The 14,632-nt window shown below is 44.3% G+C and overlaps 1 long non-coding RNA gene across 1 annotated transcript; it reads right to left on the bottom strand.

Moving 5' to 3' along the window:
* Positions 1-413: 413 nt before the first annotated feature.
* On the bottom strand, positions 414-6,532 carry LOC310679770. The gene is made up of 2 exons (XR_014512516.1): positions 6,428-6,532; positions 414-1,033 (listed from the first exon to the last, which is right to left on the bottom strand). It is a non-coding gene; the product is annotated as an uncharacterized lncRNA (long non-coding RNA).
* Positions 6,533-14,632: the final 8,100 nt, after the last annotated feature.

The following is a 14,632-nucleotide window of genomic DNA, read 5'->3' as shown; positions in this document are numbered from 1 at the left end:
TAAGAAGTCACAGATTTGAGGGGGGGAGAGTGAAAGTGATGTAAGTGGCTTTCAGAGAAAGAATTGATTATAAATGTAAAAAGGCAGAAAAATATATTTATAAAAAATGAATGTAAATGCCATGAAATAATATTGTAAGGTTTGGAGTTCATTATTTTTTTTTAAGCAACTTTCCACCTCTCTAGACGAGAGTTAATGAGAACTTTAATATTGGCTTTTGGAGGGAACACACATTGCTTCTAGTTTTTGAACTCTATTACAATAAATTGACTTTAGCAAGAAATGTCCAGGGAATGCTTCCTTATACCCCATGGGAATATTAACTTTCTACCAAGATCATACTGTTTGTAGTCTTCTTTTAATAAAAAAGTTTTTGAAGGTGAAAAAAAAAATGAAATCAAATTTGGACCATGTGAGGATGAAGCACAGCTGCTATTGTCATTGTTTAATTTGCTTTTTCCTGCCTGAGACACATTGACAGAATGAAAAAGGGTTAGGAACGGAATGCAACGTATATTGATCACTGTATACCCAGCTGTGGTATTGGTACAACTAACTTCATTTCCAAAGGCCAAGGAAAGAGAAATCAGTGTCACTGAAGAAGACTGTTACCCTCAAAACCTTTTAGGTCTCTGGAGATGGGAAGGTGATCAAAACCGACAGTGATATAAAAAAATGGCATTCCAGATAAGGGTTTCAAAATGGTGAGAATACATCATCCAATGAGCTCCCCTCAGAGGTTCAGCCTGAAAACCATGAGGGTAAAAAGTGTGCCAGAGAGCCATGGCTTTCTGTTCTGTCTCCACCCCCAACATTTCCATGAACTTGGAACTTCCATGGCCTCACCTCCTCCTCTCCTCATCTCTGTGTATTTTGTGCAAAAGTCTGTGCCAGCAGACTTGCTGAGTTCAAGGAAGCTTCTAAGCATCTTCAGCTGAGCGCATGTAGAAGCTCCCTTCAGAGTGTGTCACTCCATGCAGGAAGATGGAGATGAAGTATGAGCAAAGACTTCAGGGGCAGAGTGGTGTTTAGGCTGAAAGAGAAAAGAAAGGCTACAGACTCTGTGTCTTCCAAAACTAACTTCAATTATGTCTTCTTCTTGGTGAACTTAATCATTGGCCTGTCTGGGGCAAGGGACTCTCCACAAAGAGTGTTACACATTTGACATTATTCTGAATTCCCCTTTCTCCATAGTCATACTTTGCCCCATTAGAAACAATGACCAATCTCTCCTTTGACTCCACCCTCCAGTTAGGATGTTTGATGCATGTTTTATGCACAAACATAGGTGTGCTGCAATGAAATATCAATCCACCCCTACTATTCTGGTATTTGTAATTACAGTGGATGTTCGGGTAGCGAACGTGATCCGTGAGGGAGGCACATTCGCAACCCACAGCGTTCACAACCCGCAGCGCTGTGTGTGCGCATGCATGGGTCATGATTTGGCACTTCTGTGCATGTGCAAAGCGTGATTTAGTGCTTCTGTGCACGCACGAGCGCCGAAACCTGGAAGTAACACGTTCCGGTACTTCCAGGTTCGGCGCTGTGCACAACCCAAAAATGTGCAACCTGAAGCGTCTGTAACCCGAGGTATGACTGTATAAGGTGCTGCTGAACCTTGACCAGTTTATCTTTTTTGGGAAAACCCATCTCTTTTGAAAGTTCATCGGCAATCAGATTACACTTTTCTAACTCAGCCACAATTGTGAGAGATAATCAAAACTGAGCTGGGTAGTGTTGCTGAGTAATGAGGAAGCTGGTGTCTTTCCCATAGTCGTAGATTTCTTTAAAACTCTCCACTTTATGTTGCATTTATAGCTTAGGCTATATACATTGTGGCTCTAACACCCCGTGATTTAAGTCTATAATGACACTTCAGTTGTGATTCCACCACACATGGATTCCATTGTCTATTGAGCCAGCATTCCACTGAGAACTGAAACACTAGCCAAGAAAATGGAAATGAAAGCATCAAGAAGGAAACAGGAATTTCAATTCACAAACATTTTGCTGTAGACACTCTCCCCAGAGTCTCCTCCTCCACCACCCACACAAAAAAAGAAAGAAAAGCACCAGCAAATGAAGAATGAAACAATAAACACCGTGTCCCATTAGAGTAATTCAAGAGTAAGGGGAAATGAAGCAGTCATCATCATCGCTAGTGCACACATCTATGGCTCAGCAATCTGGTTTTTTCCTCTGTGTGAAGGTGCCATAGGAACAGAAGAAGAACCATGCTAGAGTAGACCAAAAGCCCACCTAGTATCACAGCATCACCAGATATCTTATACGAAGCCCACCATAAGGACCCGAGTGCTGCAACACTCTCCACATTTATGATCCTAAGCTATTAGCAATCAGAGACATACTGTCTTATCCCTCAGCATGGTATACGACTGGTGTAGGGTTATAACACCCCCCACTTTTAGAAGCCATGTGGAGAGAATTAGCTCTGGGATCTGTAATACCACAGATGTCCTTTTCCCGCACATCCCTTTCCACGTTGTGGGAAAGGGCACATACGTCTAACGCTCTTTTGTTCATTAGGTGTCAAGACAAACAGTTCAGGCATCCTTTACATCACTACATATCTGTCTGTCGGTATGTTTTTTATTAAGTTTTTTTTTTAAAAAAGTTAAAGGTTAAGTCCAGTCAAAGGTGACTATGGGGTGCGACACTCATCTCACTTTCAGGCCAAGGGAGCTGGCATTTGTTCACAGACAATTTTCTGGGTCATGTGGCCAGCATGACTAAACTGCTTCTGGCACAAGAGAACACTGTGATGGAAACCAGAGCACATGGAAATGCCATTTACCTTCCTGCTGCAGTGGTACCTATTTATCTACTTGCACTGGTGTGCTATCGAACTGCTAGGTTGGCAGGAGTTGGGACAGAGCAATGGGAGCTCACTCTGTTGTGGGGATTCGAACTGCCGAACATCTGATTGGCAAGCCCAAGAGGCTCAGTGGTTTAGACCACAGCACCACCCGCATCTCACATTTTTATTATTGATGTTCTGTAATGTGTTTTTAATGTTGTACATAGCCTTGGGATCTTTTGATAAAGGGTGATATATTAATTCAATAAATAATAATAATGAATAATGATTTCCCATTAAGCCCCCTTCTGGAACAATAGATCCATGCCCCTGGCCTTGGCCTTGGCCATGATCCCATGCCAATTGAAGGGGAAAAAGTCTACACACTGGCAGTTGCTCACAGGTGGGCTTCCAGAAACGATACGTACAGTTCCCCTCCTTCTCCAGAGGGAATGGCATTAGATTAGAACAGCAGCCATACAATCTAATCCAGCTGTAGAGACTTTTGCATTGGCTATCATGGTGATATTCGTACTCACAGATATGACACTTTGCTCTCACATTTAGTGGATTGGGAGATTCATCAAAGTGCTGCAAGATCTGGTAAAAATATTAACAGGTGGTAAGCTAATTGGGCCCCAACTACACCTTTTGTTCATGTCAGAAAGACACTGATCAGTGTTGCAAACTTCTGTCTAATCAGATATCGCTATCCGTTAATTTGATACAATGCGGGCACCAAAGAAAATTAAGAGACTTCAAAAAATGGTATCAAAATAAATCTTCCCCTGACAGAATGAGAAAGCAGATGGCTGTGGCTGTAGGGCAGAAATTTCAAAGAGGCAAAGTGGGATTCAATTACAAAACACAAAGTAATGCATGGAATTCTGTGACTTGCATGGGATTTTAAATAAAATGGTTAAAACTCTGGCTTCTTTTTTTTTAAAAAAAAATTCATTTGTTCAAACATAGTAACCACTTTTCAGTTGGAAATGCAAAACCAGTTCACAGCATCAATGAAAACACAAGTCACCAGTAAAGAGGAAATGGGGATAGGAAAGGAGCTGCAGAATAGGAGGGGATGGTGTGTTCATAATTAGACAGGAGGTAAAGATGGTGCAGGGGACATGGGTGGCGCTGTGGGTTAAACCACTGAGCCTAGGACTTACTGATCAGAAGGTCGGCAGTTCGAATCCCCGCGATGGGGTGAGCTCCTGTTGCTCGGTCCCTGCTCCTGCCAACCTAGCAGTTTGAAAACACGTCAAAGTGCAAGTAGATAAATAGGTACCGCTCCGGCAGGAAGGTAAACAGCGTTACTGTGTGCTGCTCTGGTTCACCAGAAGCAGCTTAATCATGCTGGCCACATGACCCGGAAGTTGTATGCCGGCTCCCTCGGCCAGTAAAGCGAGATGAGCGCCACAACCCCAGAGTCATCCGTGACTGGACCTAATGGTCGGGGTCCCTTTACTTTTTAATAGCTTCTACTACTCACTTTTGCAATAACAGAAAGGGAAGAGAAGAGGACTTTTGCTGAGCTCTATATAGAGTACCATATATATAGAAAGCGGAGGGAGATTGTCTTGGGTAGATACAAGCCTGTGATACAGAAAGCACCCTTATTGGAAAACTTTGTTATCTCATTTCAATTCATTTCCCCCCTACAGCTGTAATTATGAGCAATGTTAGTTCATTCCATATTCAACAGATCTTCCTCAGAAAGTCGCATTATGCAAAGGAACACTAACAGACTCTTCAACAAACAGCTTTTTCATTAAAGTCTCTGGAGAAGTAGAGAGAACATACACAATTGGCATCTTTTACTGGGGGAAAGCATGGCATTGGATCAAATATGCCATTCATAAATGATGGAGATGGGTATACTGATCATCTTTGGAAAGTGAACTGCATACCATGCATGGCTGGTACATTTTAAAGATTAATTGGGAAGTTTAGCACTCTATTTATTTGTCTGCATTTACCTGTTTACTTATTTAAAAGCATTTACATGCTGGCCTTTCCTTGGCCGAAACTCCCAACTCAGAACTCCGAAACCCAGAACAGAACAAAACCATCTCAAACACACAGTAAAATGATATTTAAAACTGGCAGAGCAGAAACAGTACAAAAGAAAGTCTACTTCTTTTTTTAAAAAAATACTTTGTATTAAAAATAAGGAATATTAGTAGCACGTTTCCATGAAGCTCATAGGTCCAAGCCTTCAAGCCTTCTTTAGCATAGAAAAATAGAATTGTAGAGTTCCAAGGAACTCAAAGGGTCATCTAGTTGAACCCCTTTCAATTGAGGAATCACAGCAAATTCAAGGTGCCATGTTAGTATGTTTGAACTGGTCTTGTTCAGATGTGCTTCCTTGAAGACAGAAGACACAGTAGCTATATGCAATTGTTTCATGAGCGCAGGGAGAGTGGTGGACAAAACAAACTAAACCTAAGGAAGATAGCAGGAATGAGCAACCCCTATCACCTTCCAGCTTGTGGATGATGAACTTCTGAAATGGGGATTCTCCAAGCAGTTGTGTAGTCTCAGTGGGTTGCTGTGGTCTAAACCACTGAGCCTCTTGGATTTGACAATCAGTAGGTCGGCTGTTCTAATCCCAATGATGGAGTGAGCTCCTGTTGCTCTGTCCCAGCTTCTGCCAACCAAACAGTTCGAAAGCATGCCAGTGGAAGTAGATAAATAGGTACCACTGTGGTGGGAAGGTAAACAGCGTTTCCATGTGCTCTGGCTTCTGTCATGGTGTTCTGTTGTGCCAGAAGTGGTTTAGTCATGCTCGCCACATGACCCAGAAAGCTGTCTGTGGACAAACATTGACTCCCTCAGACTGAAAGCGAGATGAGCACTGCAACCCCATAGACACTTTTGACTGGATTTAACTGTCCAGGAGTCCTTCACCTTTACCTTTTACTACATGGTTTAGAACCTGAATTGTGCAGGTTTCTGAAACCCTAGGCAGTACAGGCAGGGGCATACAAAGTGGGGGCGGAGGGGGTGGTTTGCCCTGGGTGCCACTCTGGGTGGGGTGTGACAAGATGGCCCCTGCCTCCCCCCCCAGCTGTAGAGCGGCCGAGGGCATGCACAGTCAGTAAGGGCGCCGCTCACGTGGCATCCGTACGGGCTGCCTTTCACATGGCAACCGTACGGGCTGTCACTTGTGCGCACCATCCATACAGGTGTCCGTATGGGCTGTCTCTTGCACAGCGACTGTACAGGCTGCTGCATGTTCGCACTCTGTATGGGATGCCGCACATGCGCACTCCATACGGGGTGCCACACATGCGCACTCAGTACAGGATGCCGCTCAGTACAGTACGGCCGTCGCGCGCAAGTGGCAGCCTGTACGGACTGCGCATGTGCAGCATCCCATATGGATTGCACATGTGTCGCAGCCCTTATGGTTGTCGCGTGTGCCCACTCTGTACAGGATGCCGCACATGCGCAGTCCGTACAGACGTTGTGTGTGAATCACTGGCAGTTCGCCCCACCCCTCGGGCTCCCGCCACGGGTGCAAGAGAGGTTTCCTCTGCCATCGAGTACAGGAGGAGCTCCACTTCAGAAGTTTGAAGTGGTCAGATCTTAGCACACTCATACCTGTCCTCTCTGGCCACTTGGAACATTTTTGTGTAAGCAGAGGGCTTGAGTGATGGCATGCTTATGTAAAATGAGCCATTCCAAGTGAAGAACCACAGACAGAACCTTTGCAGCACTGCACACCTCCAAGATAATATGTCACAATGGAGACAGTTGCTCATGCTTTCAGTCACAATGGGTACTCTTCACACATGACATTCAACAAATGTACCATCTGAGTAGCCATGGACACAATAGCTGAGCCAGTCAAACAACAAGTGTATACCCTCACACAAACACTGTAGAGAAAGCATGTACCTGTGTTTAGTGTAACATGTGAACAATTAAGCAAGTAATCAAACGATGGGCGCAGAAAGGATTAGTATGTGAATCATATACCGAATTGATAGCTATAGGATTGCTGGGGAGCTCTATTTAGAATAACAGAACTCCAGAGATGGAAGGGACCCTGAGGATTGTCTAGTCTAACCTGCTACAATGCAGGAATATGCAAGTGTCCCATATGGGGATTGAACCTGCAGCCTTGGTGCTATCAACACCACGCTCCAACCAACTGAGCCAGAACCCTCCCTTTTGCCAGTTTGGGGAAGTGTGGGTTGGTCTGGATAACTGGAATGGCATTGGAAGATCTGAGCTTTTCCAGAGATTATTAAGGCTTGGTCTACCTGGGCTCCTTGAGAACTCCAAACCTGTTACTCCCCTCCGGGTACAGAATGGACTCTGCTGGTGCTCTGGATAACTCCATGCAGCTATTTGACCTGTGCAAGGGAGGGTGCAGAAAAGATGCCACTGGCAGTGAATTGAGGCCTACATTTCCTTTGGCAGCCAGAGTTAGATGACAAATAGGTTTGGCAAGCCATCCTTTCTTGGATTATTCATGAATCAGAGCGGCAGGGGACATCCTGAGGAGCTGGATACTGCAAGGGATGGTGGGGTACCTGCTCTTCAATACCTCTGTGTCATATCCAAATGTGGTTCACCACGTCTGGGTTATCCTAAGGCATTCTCTCTGCTCTGTGCAGATAATTTTTCAACATAGTTAGGATCTGCTACAGGACAAAATATTATTGTGAACAGCCAAGTTCTCTAATACAGTTTTGGAATACTTTACTTTTTATTATCTTGTACTACGAAATGACTTAATTTGTTTTCTGTGCAAAGATTCTAAGAATAGAAAATCTATTATGTTGGTACAATAATAGCGCCTACATTTCCTATAGCAACCTGCATTGCATTCTTAAGGCGTAATGTGGTCTACAGCGATAAGCAATGGTAACTATGCTGGACTTTGTGTGGATTCAGATTTATTTATTTATTTTCAATGCCCACCGGTTCTAAACTTCCATTTTGGTATATTATTTAGTTACACACATTTCTGGTGCACACAGACCAATTAAGAGAGTATTGTGGCAAACCAACTCAGAGTTTGGCCTTCTTGATATGATTTAAATTCACTTTGGACACAGAAATATATGACACTATTATATTGCACCAATTCTAGAATCCCAAAAGGGCTGCTTTAGGAAAACTTTCTATCAAACTATAGGATTAGTGCACAGCGGCCTCACACCTGTTCACATGGCTGATGAGAACAAAGTCACGGCCAGACTTGCTTTTTGTGTGTGTGCATTGCCCAGGTGCAGTGGCTGCTGGTACCTTTTGGGACTGGTACAGCAGAAGGCAAGGAGCCCAACAGCAGGTGGTGCCACAGCTAACAGAAGGCTTAGCCAAATAACCATAGTTCTGTCTCCATCCTCCTGCCTGTTGAATTTTATAAGAATAAGCCTGAGACTAAGGAGGGGACTGTAAGGCAGTCTTCTTCCTCTTCTTTGGCGATCACTCGTAGCTATGTAAGATTGTCTTCCATAAACATGGTTAATAGTGGGTCCATAAGTGACTGTGGAGGCCAATTCTGGATCCACACATCCTTTCATAGTGGGGACATAGGTTTCCGGGTGGGAGTTGATCACAGTGAGGGTTTGCCAAGCATGCCTTCCTCTTAGCCCATTTCTCCCTATCGTCCTGAGTTCAAGCATCTTCAAAACTCATGACACCTTTGGTAATGGCTGTTCTCCAACTGAAACACTCACAGGCCAGTGTTTCCCAGTTTAAGATTTGCCTTGAGAGAGTCTTTGAACCTCTTTTGTTAACCACCCGCATTACGCTTTCCATTCTTAAATTCAGAATAGAGTAGCAGCTTTGGAAGATGATAATCAAGCATCCGCACAGCATGACCAGTCCAACAAAGTTGATGTTGAAGAATCATTGCTTTGACACTGGTGATCTTTGCTTCTTCCAGTACACTGGCATTAGTTCACCTGTCTTCCCAAAGAGATGTGCAAAGAAAAAATTTGGAGACTCCGTTGATGGAATCTTTCAAGGAGTTGGAGATGGGGTTTAAGGCAGTACTGTAAGGCAGTACCACCCCCTGAACTAGATGTAGGAGGAGACTCTTGAGAGTCCCATGGACTGCAAGAAGATCAAACCTATCCATTCTTAAGAAAATCAGCCCTGAGTGCTCTGTTCCATGGGGTCATGAAGAGTTGGACACGACTAAATGACTAAATGACTAAACAACAAGAACAACAAGGAGGCAGGAAAGGTAGGGGCTGGCTAAGTGAAGAAGTAATTGGTGGGACAGCACCCATTCACCCAAATGGATCAGCCTCCACTGACCAGGAGAACAGGTACCGCCAGACTCCCGACTGTGTGTTTGCGTGTGAAGACCCCCAAAACCACCCCCAAATAAATACACAATAGACACAGAATATTAGTTTAAGGTTTTTGGCAATAATTTTGGCCACAACTTTATTGATTACAGCATGTGAGTGGTTGCTTAGGTATTGGTTCCTGACTACCTGAACCTGTACTGTGTCAGGAACAGGACTGACAACTGGGCACCACCTTCTGTCAGTACAGGAAAGCATCCTGGGGGAGCAAGAAGCTGGCTTCGATCTCGCAGCTCACCCCAGATGCTCCCAGGGGCTCTGGCGTGGCCCTAGCCCTTGACAGGGTTCAGACAAAAGCAAGGCGAACCCCTGGATTCCTTTATCGGAATTCCTTAGCAGCAGCAATGGAGGGGCAGGCACAGCCAACCACAGCCCCTCCACAAAACATTGAACCAATGCCTAACTGACAGCCTTACAAAGTTGTGACGATTTGCTACACGGTAGAAAGGCTGATGGCCGAAGAATTGATACTTTTGAATTATGGTGCTGGAGGAGACTCTTGAGAGTTTCATGGACTCCAAGAAGATCAAACCTATCCATTCTGAAGGAAATCAGCCCTGGGTGCTCACTGGAAGGACAGATCCTGAAGCTGAGGCTCCAGTACTTCGGCCACCTCATGAGAATAGAAGACTCCCTGGAAAAGCCCCTGATGTTGGGAAAGATGGAGGGCACAAGGAGAAAGGGACGACAGAGGACGAGATGGTTGGACAGTGTTCTCGAAGCTACATGAGTTTGACCAAACTGTGGGAAGCAGTGGAAGACAGGAGTGCCTGCCGTGCTCTGGTCCATGGGGTCACAAAGAGTCGGACACGACTAAATGACTAAACAAACAAGGCAAAAACCAAGTGGCACCAGCTAATTAGCCAAATGGCAAAATTCCTACCGGGCCCCTGCTCCAAATCAGATGACCCCTAGACAGCCACAGCAAGGTCCAAAGAACAGCCCTAAATATAGGGAAAGAGGGTGATCCGGTATACATTGCAATCAAGTGGAAGCTCCATGCGATGTGCAGCAGCTTAAATAGCCCCTCGGTAGCCAATAGCCATCCCAAAAGCCAAATTTCTGCCCCATCAACTGAGGGGCATCCAATGGGGTGTTTTGGCTATCGAAACAGTCCCGCCCCAACAACCAGGAGGCAGTTTAGGTGATCTCACCGCAACACGTGCTCTCCATGGTGGAGGACACGATTTCTGTGACGCACGGAAAAACTGGGGGCAGTGTGAGCATGCCCTGAGTCACCCAGCAAACTTTTGTAGGCTTGTTCCCTCTTTGTCTTTCCACCTCACCCCAAGGAAATGATTCTGTGATTAAGAAGCAACAGCTGAATCTTACAAAATGTAAAAGTATTTTAGTAGCTGCTGAGTTAATCAGAATCAATTAACTTTTCGCACAAGAGCAGGCCATTAGCAATGCATAGTAGTCACATTATCATCTGCTAAGCCTGTGCTTCTTGCACCTCTGCTTGCTAATGATTTTTGCGCTTAAAACTGTAGTAAGGTATCTTAGCATAGACTTAGACGTCACATGACATTTAATCATGTGAGGTTGGTTCCCCCCAGGATTTGCTTTCATAAATAAATACAGCAGCCACTCGGACAGTAACCTTCAATGGGAGACCAGTATTTTCTATTTCCAAATGCCCACTGCTTTCTTCATTTGCCCCTAATGTGGGTACACATTACTGGCTTAAAACACAGCTAGCTGATTCTTGTTCTTAATTTGGATTGAAGGTCATTTGGGGGGAAATGCATCAAATTGCAGCATTTCCTAAGAAACAGCAGAATAGATAGGGCTGAGGCAGTATGGAGACCACTTTGATTCAGAGTACAGTTGTACCTCGCAAGACGAATGCCTCGCAAGACGAAAAACTTGCAAGACGAAATAGATTTTTGTTTTTTGAGTTGCTTCGCAAGACGAATTTCCCTATGGGCTTGCTTCGCAAGACGAAAACGTCTTGCGCCTTTTTCTTAAAACCGTCAATGCATTCCTATGGGAAACCGTGCTTCGCAAGACGAAAAATTCACAAGACGAAAAGACTCGCAGAACGAATTAATTTCGTCTTGCGAGGCACCACTGTACGCATGCCTATGCCAAAGCCTACTAACATCTTAAATTGATAAAGTTGCAGCTTGTTTCATGTCTTGTGGTTACTACATCTTCCCAATGTTTGGCCCCTGCTGCCTGCAGCCTCACTGCCCCTGGGCCAGAATGCACTCGGGTTAAGTACTTAATTCGCTCCGGCGGTCTTAACCTGAAACTGTTCTTAACATGAACCACCACTTTAGCCTATCAGGCCTCCTGCTGCCGCTGCGCTGCCAAAGCACAATTTCTGTTCTCATCCTGAAGCAAAGTTCCTAACCTGAAGCACTATTTCTGGGTTAGCGGAGTCTGTAACCTGAAGCGTATGTAACCTGAAGCGTATGTAACCCGAGGTACCACTGTACTCTGAATTGGCCCACTATCCATAGTGGTGAACTGAACTCCGTCTTTGGTGAAAATTCGCTAGACGATACATCACAATATTTTGTTGCAGATCTCGTCTTTCTTATTTTTGCTATCACCAGATGATGGTGATAATCAAGACGCAAAGGGAACATTCCAAGCAAAGCCAACAAGACTTCAATGACGCTTTGTATTTCTGGCAAAAATAAAAACCTGACATTTCGACCACATCACTGTAACAGTTTTGTAGCACTGCTGATAAAGCTATGCATTGCTCACCATTCTGTTTGTGAGATGACCTCTCTACAGCTAAATGAAAAAGTCTGCAGTCCTACTCATTGCACTTAATGGAACTTACATCCAAGTAGACATAATAGGATAACACTGAAAATTGTTTTAGAAGGGCGAGAACAGCATTTGAGCATTCCTGCATCTGCTACTATACATTCATTTTCTGTTCTTCCTAAGTAAAACAAAACATTACAAATGGAAGACAAATTGCCAGGACTTGCAATATTTCATAGAGATGTTGTTGTGTAGCTAACCAGATTCATTATTTGCTCTTTATCTGGAGGGCTAATGACAGCTCAGCCTTCACAATAAATAAAAGTGCTGTCTGCGTATGGTCATTTCTATGCATTCAGATATTTTATATTTTCCTAGGGTATTTTCAGCTGCATATAACAAATGGTGCTAGCAATAATAGCTTCTTTATGTTTTTGCCCCAACTTCGTAGTTTTATTGTAATATTCCAATAACTTATTTCTATCTGATAACAAGGGAGCACTTCCCATTTATTAAATTTTGCCTATTTCATTAATCTCCAGCATGCAGCAGGCTTTATTTTGTCCTCCCTGCATCGGCATCTTTGCTCCTGGGCACTGTTTTTAACTTATTTAATAGGAAAGGACAGGAATTGCAAGTCTGCCTTTCTTTCCCAGGCAATGAAGAACTGATTTATGCAAGGTTCAGGACACTCACCAGAACAGGGTCCCACACATCCCTCCATCTCACTTAAAATGCTTTTATCCATGCGACAGTCCCTTCATGTGCATAGTTTGCACCCCAATGTGGCTCTCTTCTGGGTTACTGCTGGTTGATGTTCGGGACCCAATGAGCGTGAAATGCATCTTGCACTTCAAGACCCCCAAGCCACCCCCAGGAATAAAGACACAAGGACATAGAATTTAGGTATATGTTAATGGGCAAATTTAGGCCACAAATTTATTGGTTACAGAATGTGAGCGGTATTGGCTTAGGCATTGGCAACAACAGACTATATCTGACTCCTGCCTGCCTTGCAGGAAGTCTGGAAGGGTAAACCACCAGTAGGGGGAGCCCCGCCGATGCGGATCAACTCGAGCCCCCCTGGGTTCCCACTGGGGTTGTGGCATGGCCCTAGCCCCTCCCTGGGCTTCAGACAAGAGCCACACCCCCGGATTCCTTTAACGGAATACGCTTACGCATGGAGGGGCAGGTGATGGCTGCACCTCCCCTCCCCCACACATTGCCATTCCAATGCCTAACAGCCAAACCTTACAAAGTTGGGACGATTGCTACGAGAGTCAGTGTGGTGTAGTGGTTAAGAATGGTTGACTCGTAATCTGGTGAACCGGGTTCGATTCCCCGCTCCTCCACATGCAGCTGCTGGGTGATCTTGGGCTAGTCACACTTCTCTGAAGTCTGTCAGCCCCACTCACCTCACAGAGTGTTTGTTGTGGGGGAGGAAGGGAAAGGAGAATGTTAGCCTCTTTGAGACTCCTTCGGGTAGTGATAAAGTGGGATATCAAATCCAAATCCAAACTCTTCTACGAGGTAGGCAAAAACCAAGTGACTGGGGATTCCACACTATGTAAATGCATATTGGGTGTAATCCAAAACTGAAGATGTAGTTCTACTTTGGTATATAGAAGCCCCAAACAGTTCCCCTGCAACCTACAAACTAGGTATTGTTTCCAGCCACACAATTCAAAAAACAGTTGTGGCACTTCTGTAAACCAGTGCAATGAGACCGATGAGTGCAATGGGGCTTTCTGCTCCTTTTCTCATCCCACGCAATCTTTATTCATATCTGTTCAGCAGGGTCAGGAGAAACCCTAGAACAGCACCCATGGCAAGCTGGAATACTTGTGCTGATGAAACAATCTCCTTAGGGATAAGGAGTCTGATTTCGAAGGAGCAGTGGATAGCTTGCTACTTTGCTGGAACTATCAATGTCTGATATTTACATAGCACCAAATAGAAATGGATATAACCCAAGCTTCCTACTAGCACCAGAACGAATGCCAATTGCCAGACATTGGAAAGACTCCAAAGGACCAAATCTCCAGAAATAGTGCAACATGGTGTGGGAAATGGCACTCACAGAAAAGTGAGCACAACAATGGCAAGTAGATCCAGCCTGTACCTTTTTCAACTCTATGATTGCCAGGCTTCTTTGTTTCTGCAAATATAATATGAATGGTTCCCAATCTTTTTCAAAGTCTCTGTTCTTTTTCCTCTTAGTCTTTCTGTCATTTTTGCCAGTTCTGCATAGTTCATCAGCTTCTCTTGCCATTGTTCTTTAGTTGGTATTTCTCCAGTCTTCCAATTTTGTGCTATCAACATTCTTGCTGCTGTAGTGGCATACATAAATGGAGAGATCCTTTTTGAGCTCCTCGCTGTCCCAGTCTCTGTCTTTGTCTCTGTTTCTGTCTCTCTGTCTGTCTGCCTCTCTAAATGACCTTGAACAATTTAGTACCATCAGCATACCTGGCCACCTCACTGTTCATTCCTAACCCTTGGTCACTTATGAACAAGTTAAAAAGCACAGGTCCCAATTCATTCCAAAATGAGCACTTAAAGCAGCGATATTTTCATCCAGCTTCATCAACTTTTCAAGCAGAAACAAAATAATCCACTCATGAGAAGAAGACTCTAAACCTTATATTTACTGGAGAGTTGCAATGAGGGAACAAGGAATGTATGGCTGACGTTTTAAGAGAATATTTCTTCCTGTGCAGCACAATATCCTCGCAGGGGGCCACTTTCTTTC

Source organism: Podarcis tiliguerta (genome assembly GCF_965153285.1).
Source record: "Podarcis tiliguerta genome assembly, chromosome: 6".
Taxonomy (NCBI): Eukaryota; Metazoa; Chordata; class Lepidosauria; order Squamata; family Lacertidae; genus Podarcis; species Podarcis tiliguerta.
Note: the sequence above shows the minus strand (reverse complement) of the source record. Positions and strands in the feature narration are given on the sequence as shown.